This window comes from Orbicella franksi, chromosome 7 (assembly GCF_964199315.1).
Source record: "Orbicella franksi chromosome 7, jaOrbFran1.1, whole genome shotgun sequence".
Taxonomy (NCBI): domain Eukaryota; kingdom Metazoa; phylum Cnidaria; class Anthozoa; order Scleractinia; family Merulinidae; genus Orbicella; species Orbicella franksi.
The window spans coordinates 22,108,897-22,118,824 of NC_138151.1; the positions used below are offsets into that span (position 1 = coordinate 22,108,897).

Genomic DNA, 9,928 nt, shown 5'->3' on the forward strand with positions numbered 1-9,928 from the left:
GTAGGGCTGCTCAAACTGGTACTTGATTTTGCATAGGACTCGTCATCTTCTTGTGTAACATCTGGAAAATCGCATGTTTGCCGACTTGCTGGGGTTTGATCATTCGACACTTCAAATTTCGCAATTTCCTCAATTAAACTTGCCCAGTTGGAATTCCACTTTCTAAGACGAAATCCACCTTCAGCCATTATCGCTTTCCATTTCTTGTAAATAGCAAAGGCGCCCTTGTCGTCGTCGTCCCCAGTGATCAAGTCATCCATGTTCAGGGAATTTTCAAGCATTTCTGCCATTTCTGGTTCACTTTGTCTGTAAAACTTCAAATGATGCTTGATTGTGGAGCACAAAATAGAAGGCAAGGAGCATAGTCCAAACACTAAACAACTGAACCTGAACTATACCATTTTGGGGATTTTGGCTGTGGGGTCTTTAAACCACAGAAATGGAAGCATGTCTTGATCCTCTCTCTTGATTCCAACATTCAGAAACGCTTTCTCGATGTCAGCCGTGAGGCCAACACTGTTCCATCAGAATTTTGTCAACATATCAAAGATATGCAGGATGAAATTTGGCCCTGTTTCCAAACAGTCGTTAAGTGATCTTCCTTGTTTTGAAGATTTCGCAGACCCGTTGTAGACGATGCAGACCTTCATTGTTTCTTGATCTTTGCGGACTACTGCATGATGTGGCGAAAAATGAATCCCTTTGTTGATTTCTTCATTACTGCAAACTTCTGCTCGTTCAATGATTCCATTTTTCTCCTGTTCTTGTATAATGTTGCTGTATTCGCTCAACAGTGCGGGTTCTTGGCTCAATTTGTGTCATAAGGATTTCAGTCACGATGAGCACATCTGATAATTGTCGGAAGAAGGCATGCAGTCTTCCTTCCAGGGTAGACCCACCTCGTATCGCTTTCCATGATAGCTTGGATCTCTTAGAAAATCAATGCCTTCTGTCACTTCCGTGTGAAGTTGCTCCTTGATTCCGATCAATTCAGTTTCCCAAAAGTCCTTAATAGTGTTCAAAAGTTTGTCGTGTTCGTTCATGTAATACAATGAGTTTAATTCCCCTGTAATCACTAGATGAGAACTAACGTGATTGCTCAAAATTCTCTATCCAATGGGCCCAGACAAAAGCCAACCCGGTTTACTCTTGACAGCAGTAGGGCCTGATTCACCATGAATTCTTTTGCCATTCACTACGTTCCAATAGTAAATGGATCCGATGAGAATGCCTATGGATTCGTCACCGTGTTCATCGAATTCATCAGCAAATTCTAAGCTGTCTAAATGAGGAAACTTGCCTACTTCGATCTTGTTCGGCAACGACGAACATATCACTGGGAAACCAAGAACACAAATTTCAATTTTTTCACAATCAGCTTTCCCCAAACGGACTTTCACCACGTCACAGTCTTGTGTGCAATATTATTGTTTTCTGAATGTGTTCAAATGGAACGTTTCTTTCCTCAGAGGCTCGAGACTGAGGCGTGACTTTAAGGTGTTGATAACATAAGAGCGTTGGCTCCCATTATTGAATAAAATCCAGATGTTGGTCGATTTCGTTCTGTCTTCATTGGTGGCAACAGCTCAGGCAGTTTGGAACAAGACTGTTCCTTTCGTTCCGGAACTAGGAGTTGTTGTCATTTGTAGGAGCTGTGAGTTCTCTGTTGCATGGCTTACAAGAGTTGAGTTGTGTTTCCTGCAAATTTTTGTTTAGGGCAGATGAATCATGCTGTTTGGAAATTGATCGGCGGCAAATTGACTGAGGCATGTACTAAAACCCAGACAGTAGACGATAGACAAAAGACGATAGACGATAGATAGACAATAGAAGATAGGTCAAATTTATAAAAAACGAGACAGATTTGCGTGACAAATTTGTCACGCAATCTTTACGGAAATGATTTCCATATAAAAATGGGATGGCACGCAATGTCACATGAATGATTAGAAACTCCAAAAAACAAGTTTCCACAAGAACAGTGGCATAAAAAGTCACATAAACGTGGGGAAGCATCATGTGACAAAATTTGTCACGAAATCTTTAGGGAATTGATTTCGTATAAAAACGGGTTGGCCCACAATGTCACATGCATTATTAGAAACTGCACGCAGTCCGTAGTCCGTAGTATGAGCATGACACGGTGACACGATGGACGACAAACACATGTAATGTACGTAGACTGTACTTGGGGAGGGGACTAGAAGCAATCACACCTTAGTTTTGAGCCTGATTTAAAGCTGTTTTGACAAAGGTTTTCACAAGTGAACACAAGTTCACTACTTTTCAAGCCGTTAAAAAGGACAAGAATGAAACCCCTGACAAAATGCACAACAAAAGAATTCAGATTCACACATTTATTTCGCTACACAGGAAATCGCGTACAAGACTTAAAGACTGAACTTGTCGCTTCTGGCCAGTTAGCTCACACATAAATTGGAGTGTAAATTGGAGTACAAGTTCGTGATTCAGTGTTACGGCCATCTTTTGACATAAAAACTCACTACCGATTTTAGAATACTGCCACGTACTGATGTCACATGAAAACCTAGTCTCCTCCACAGACCACTCGGGTGGCAGCAGGTTTCAGGTACTCCACTCACGACTCGTAATGGTTTCTCAAGCACATTTAGAGTCAACAATGACTGGGAAATATGAACGATCACCCATATCTATGGCCACATTTGTTAGACAATGAAATTTTCATCAAATGTAAATGTCCTCACCCTCTTTTGCCTTAACGTATTCTTTTCGGCAGGAGACTTTTATTTTTGAAATGAATTTATTAGAATTCAAAAGTTGAATTCTCAAGATATTTTCGATATGTTATATTTTTTTCAGAAAAAAGGAAGGTCATTCCTCGAATATTTGAATTTTTTCAGGAAAATAGTCACATGACATATCATGTGACCAAGCAAAAAACAATTTTTAGATTACAATGTTAAGGACGATGAAATCTGTATGGGGGCCAAATTGTCTAGCAATCTCACAAGCATAACCGCAGATAAACCTATTTACTTGCAAAAAGCCTTCATTCCTATCCTAAACCTTGAATTGGCAGATATATACTTTATCATGCCTTACATGCATGAAACGGGCTTAAACAGATATTTTCATTGAAACAAACATTTGGAATAACAAAAACAGCTACAGATTGTAAAGTTTACGCTGGAAATCCTAAAGAGTCAATAAGGTGCTGTTTGTGAATTGGTGTTAATAGTTGTCTAACATGACTTTGAACAGTTAGAAGGGATGGCAGAAAATGTGCTAGCTTATTCTTTATACATGACAGGTTTGCGTGGAAAAACACATTTCCCATTTTTCCTTGCCTCCTCTCACCCGCAACTGTATACTCACGACGTATTTTAGAGACCACTACCACATGTGCAGGTGGTGGGACATAGGCTCCTGCACTTCTAATTGGCTGGCTGCACCCATGGCAGATGCTGACATGAGGGTCACATAGGTGAAGAAGAGTTACCTCTGCAAGTTCCGGAGGGGGATCTGGCTTCAGGGTCGGTCCTTGTGTTGTGGGGGAAGAGCCATCTGGATGTTGAGGAATCGACAACGGTAAACTGAGAGGAGGTACCTGCAAAGGAACTGTATGCAGTTATACCGGAAGTGAAGGGGGAAGAGTGCTGTTTTGTTGTATTGCTACTGGCAACTGGTCAGTGGGTGGAATTCTGCTTTGTTGAGGGAAACCCGCAGGAGGCCCGGTCATGTTGGCATTTATGTGACTGTTTATGCCACTGTTTTTGTGGAAATTTGGTTTTTGGAGTTCCTAATCATTCATGTGGCATTGCTCGCCAACCCTTTTTTATATGGAAAGCATTCCCTAAAGATTGCGTGACAAATTTGTCACGCAAACATGTTTTGTTTTTGATAAATTTGACCTATCGTCTATCTATGGTCTACCGTCTACTGTCTGGGTTTTAGTATATGCCAATCTCACAAGCCTGAACTTCCTGTCGGATAACTTGTAATAAGTTGGACATTTCCCAGACCTCACGTGCTGTATTTCTGGCGACTTGAATTCTGATTTCGGGCGGCAATTTCGACATGATCACAGGAATTAACAAACTTCTATACTGGCTAGAACTAACACCCAACGACTCTAAACCACGTATGTTGATGCTTATCCTATCGTAAACAAGTCAAAGCTGGGAGGGGTTGTCATTGACACACCCTGGAATCTTAAGCATCTCGTCCATATGCTTAGAGAAAATGTTCTGAGGCTTGCCAAAACGTTTATGCAATAGATTGATCACAGAGTTGTAGTTGGCTTCAGATCTAGTTAAACCTTGTATTGAATGTGCCGCTTGCCCCTCCAAGAGCGAATGCAGGTGATTAAACTTATCGATCTGACTCAGTTGTGGATTGGTGTGTATGGAGCTGTTGTAACTGTCCCAGAAACCTTGCCATTACATAACATCTCTGAACTTAGGCAAAACTAGTTTAGGTAATTTTGCTCTCGGTTGACTTGATTAGCGTAATTCAAAGTGACTGTGCTAACGTTACTGTTACTTTGAAAAGTCATACCTGAACTTCCCGGTGATTGCAATGCATAAATGGCAACATCTGCTGTTGGAGCGGGATTGCGAAGCTGTTGGCTTGCATCACCAGTTGAGGTCCCCACGTTTTGAACAATTCGAGTATTTCCAGAATCCCCATTTTCAGAAACATTTGTTGTTTGTGGTCCAGTAGTCGATTGCATCGATATAGAAGGAGCAGTTTCATCACCATTCCTTTTCTTCATTGTGGAGATTCGTCGTTAGACGTTGAACTCATAGCTTCTGTAATAGATCGTAGCATAAACAGCACTCACAGATCGATATCATCAGATTCCTCTGTTTCATTTGCGATCTCCTCCACATGACAACTTTTTATAATTTCTTTTCGAGAGATTTAACCAATGCTAGCTTTTCATTCAGTGAATCAGCAATTATCTTTAAGCATTGTTCGTCCATTTTATCAGGATGTAGGAGACCATCTGCTTCATTCATAAGTTTCGTCATTACACTTTGATTTCCACCACGTTTGGCGCAGGTGCGCCCTAGTTTTTCAGCCATTCTTCATTAATGTCGAGGTCACTGTCCCACGTTGGGTGCCATTATATCGAATAAGAATTCTCGCAGTCCATTTGATTATTAAAACTTGTTTATTTGATGACTCGTATTCACAACTAACTTAATTATAAGAGCACATGCGATATATAAAAATACTCATGATCAACTGTCAATCGTAAATGTCATTTGAACTCTGTACAAGCAAAACACAAACAAAAACCCGATGTGGGCTAATAAGTTTCACGACAAAGATAACATGAGATAGCTGATAATCACAGATTATGCCAAGGCCGCTTGAGGTCTGCAGTATAAGATGGATTATACGAAGATGAAGGAGGCGAATATAACAGTGTGTAACCAACTTTATTTCGCTCTGAATCAATGATAATTACAGTATGTTCAAAGCATAACCGGAACATATTTGAAAATTAACATAAACCAACTCCCATAAGTCCCTGCGTGCTTCTCTCCTCGCCATTTTATTGAGCGTCGTCCAAAAGGGGGCAAATGAGCACAGCATCAAACATAACATAAAGGCTTAACCATAGGGAAGCCTGCAGAGAGAAAAAAGAAGCAATACAAAGGGGTTAGCAATGAAGGGATTGACACAAGCCCAACCAATAACAGAAGGGTGAGGCAGGAGGGACATTGTTATATTCGCCTCCTTTATCTCCATATAATCCATCTTATACTGCAGGCCGCAAGCGGCCCTGGCATAATCTGTGATTATACTTCAGAACAGTCGTTTCATATAACAATGTGACTTTAAAGTGGGCTTGTGTCTTTTACATAAGGGGTGCTAACCAGGGAACGAGCAGGACCAGGATTGTGAGTTGGCCGGTAATAAAATCATCTAAACATACTGTGTGTCAACCAGTCGGCCAAATGAAGGATATCCTCTAAGGAAACACCCTTGTTGTGGCTAAAACCTCTTTAACCCATCTACCGAGTGTCTCTGAACTGATAGGCTTGTGAGGTTGTATATGGGACAATAATAATCTGTCAGGCCTAGCTGGGTCCACTACACAGAATGGCAATGTGCGATTTTCATACTGTTTCAAACATTGCACGACACAAAGGTTGGGATTACTAAGGGAACTGGCATGAAAGGAGGTCTTCAAATTCTGTCCAACCTTGGTTTTCTTAGTCAAAAAAGGCAACTGAAAGGAAACACCTTCTGGAGAGAAACGCCTAAACCTAAGATCGTGAGACACTACTTCCGAGACATTATCCATAGAGGTGACTTCTAATAGAAAACCCAACTTCAGGGAAAGGTCTTTAAGCAAGAGGAATTGGTTGGGGCCCAACTTGTCAATAAAGGACAAAACTGGATCGACGTCCCAAGTAGTTGAGTATCTGGGCAAAGGGGGTCTGAGATTAAAGGCACCTTTCAATAACTGAACCACTAATGGGTGTTCCCCAACTCGCACTGAATCAATACTGGGATGTGTGCTTGAGATGGCAGAACGATAAACATTCAGCGTTCTGTAAGCTTTCCCTGCATTATATTCGTAGGTAAAAAATTCTAAAATGGCTTCTACTGAGGCATGAATTGAATTAATTTCCCGTTCACGGTACCAGCTATCCCACTTTCCCCAAGCTGATGAATAGGCCAATGAGGTCCCCTTCCTCCAGGCTGCAACCAAGAGGGTTTGAGCCCCTTCTGAAATTCCCTTCTCAGAGTAGGATTGCTTGACAGTAGCCACCCGGCTAACTGCAGGTTTGAGAGGGGGTGTACTTCCCCCAGACGAATTACCAGGCCCAGATACTGTGGAAGGAGAACTGAAGGGGCAACACACATTTCTAGGAGCAAGGGGTACCAAGGCTGAGCTTGCCACACAGGTGCCACTAGAACTAGAAAGGAAACCTGTTGAACTAGAATCTCTTTGCAGCACCTGCCTATGAGTGCAAAAGGGGGGAATGCATATCCCTTTACCGAGCTCCAGTCTTGGGAGAAAGCATCCACCGCTTCTGCCTGGGGGTCTGGTCTCCAGCTGTAGAAGCAAGGAAGCTGGGTTGACAGACATGATGTGAACAGGTCCACCTCTAGGGGCCCCCATAACTGATTTAACTCTGAAAACACTAACAGGTCCAATTTCCAATCGTGAAGATCTAACATGACCCTGGACTCCCTGTCTGCCCTTATGTTTAAGACCCCAGGAAGATACTGCGCCTCTACTTGAATTTTGTGTTGCAAGCACCATCCCCATAGATCTATGGCTAGACGGGCTAGGACTGGAGATTTTGTTCCCCCCATTCTGTTGATGTAATGGGCCACAGAAACATTGTCCATTAGTAGGCGAACGTTCATTTGAGCTTTGGATCTTGCAAAGGTCTGTATTGCAAAGGCTCCTGCTAGGAGCTCGAGACAATTGATGTGTAACTGAGATTCTCCTTGGGACCACTGACCTCCCATAGCAACCCCCATGCAGAAGGCCCCCCAGCCTCTGCGGGATGCATCTGTTTCTATTATGAGATCTGGAGATCCAGATATGAGGCTCTTCCCATTCCACGCATCTAAATTGTCCCTCCACCATATTAGCTCCTCTAATGCCTGGGGGGAAAGCTGAACCAGGGAGTTGTATGAACCCAGATGAGCAAGGGCTTTGTTTTTGTCTCCCTGCAAGTGGCAGAAGTGGAGGGGACCTGGAAAGACAGCTTGAATGGTAGAGGTCAAGTTGCCTAACACTTTGGCCACCTCTCTCACCGTAATCTGAGGGTGATTTAGAGTACTTTGACATTTTTTCTTTACCTTTGTGACTTTGTCCCTTGGCAGAGCCAGGGTCATTGCCTGGGAGTCGATAAGAAATCCCAAAAATTCCATTTTCGTGGCTGGTATTAGAACTGACTTGAGATAATTGATCATAAAACCTAAATTCTCTGAAAGATGAAGAGTCATTGAGGCATGACAATTCAGAATTTCTTTCGACTGGGGCATGATGAGCAAGTCGTCCAAATAAATGATCATTCTGATGCCCAGCTGCCTTAATAGAGCTACAACTGGTTTCATGATTTTCGTAAATACTCAAGGGGCAATGGACAGACCAAAGGGGAGGCAAGCAAACTTGTAGAGGGTGCCCTCCCAGTTGAATCTCACAAACTTTTGATGCTCCTGGCAAAGGGGGACTGAAATATGCATCTTTGAGATCGATCTTGATCGTGAAATCTCCTTTTCTTAGAAGGTCTCTCACCATGTGAATTCCTTCCATTTTGAAGTGCTCGTAAGGAAGGAATTGGTTTAGGGGCTTCAAGTTTACTACAGGTCTCTGACCACCCCCTTTTTATGGAACTAAAAAGAGGGAACTGAGAAACCCCGGAGTCTCTTGGGATGGGGGAACCAGGTGAATTGCTCCCTTTTGAAGCATTTCCTGAATTTCTAAGCTAACAAGGGAGCAAATGTTCTCTGAGAGGGAAGCCTCCTGGGGAAATATTGTTTGAACAGGAGGGCTCACGAAATTTAAACAAAGGCCCCGATCAGTCTCCAACACCCAGGAGTCTGTGGTTATCTTTTCCCAGTTTATTAAACAATGACTTAAACGACCTGCTAGTGGAAGATGATCCACCTGCATAAGTGTTAAATTGAGGTACATACCTGGAGTTGAATTCGTTAGCCTCTCTACTGGTTGACTGATGTTTGGGGGGCTGGATGGGAACCCCTGGACCCTCTCCTGTGGCCTCTGAAGTTGCCAGGAAATGGGTTGGTGTTGCTGTAAGGGAAGGTCTGAAACTGGGAGTTTCGGTTGACACCACCCCAGTGGCTCCCATGGCTCCTGAACGGAGTGGTGCGCCCATGAAAAAAGGGCTTTGCATCTTGGCCAACTGAAGAGGCCTGTAGCAAAGTCTTGGCCGTCTCTGACCTCATCTTAATTCTTGATTCTTGATTGTTTTGCAAAGCAATTCCTTGTTTAGCATCAAGCTACTGAAAAATGTTTCTTTAACATTGCAACATACCGTAAAGTGAAGATGAAGTGATTTTTTGTGAGCCACAAATCCTTTCTCTGAAGTGGCAAAAGAGAAAACCGTAAGGAGATCACATCCGTACGTCATATAAGACAAACCTTCAACATACACTGAAAAACAAAGAAACAGAAGCGCAACAAACCTGTGGGCTGTGATTGCAATTGAAGGAAAGGTTATATCGTAGAAGAAAAAACACTCATCGTTTGTTCAAAAGGTTTTAATCACACTGATCAATGAACCTATTTACAAAATTATTTAATTGATCAAGAGGTGTAAATGTCAATCAAACTTTCGAAATCAATTCTCTGGAATGTAATTCCATAAACTCGATGACAAATGAAACTTTCGTGACACTCCCCACGGTTGCTTCACATCCGGTGAGCAAACGTAACAATACAAACAACAAAATATAAACGTTCTACAACCGTACATGTAATTTTCGCAAAATGTCTGCAACAATCGCCGCATTATGACGTGGCCTAGCGTTCGGAGTGGTACACTCTACAGAAGGCGTGCTGACGATTTCTCCACTTGGATTTTCGTTGTCCTTAGCATTCACTTCAATCAGAAACAAATGTTTCATGCTTCTTCTAATCAAACGAGGCCTTTTATCACTGTTCGCAACTTTGACTATTGCAGCTCTGACGAGGCCTTCTCTCCCCGGTAACAGCTCTTCCACTCTCGCTAGCTTCCAAAACATTCGGTTGGATGAATTGCTCTTCAAGATTACGATATCGCCAACAGCAATTTTGGGTCCACGGCGAATTGTTGACTTCAGGGCATGGTTTTCTTGTAAATTTGTTAGGTACGTTTTTCTCCACTGGGTAGTAAATTGATGGAGAAGATGACGGTGATGTTTGGCTCTTCGGGTTAAAGACGCATTTGTGCTAACAACTTCAAAG

At 42.5% G+C, this 9,928-nt stretch overlaps 1 pseudogene; it reads right to left on the reverse strand.

Annotated features, from left to right (window-relative positions):
- Nucleotides 1-1,109: 1,109 nt before the first annotated feature.
- LOC145492487 (uncharacterized) lies at nt 1,110-2,960 on the reverse strand (annotated as a pseudogene).
- Between the last annotated feature and the right edge of the window lie 6,968 nt (nt 2,961-9,928).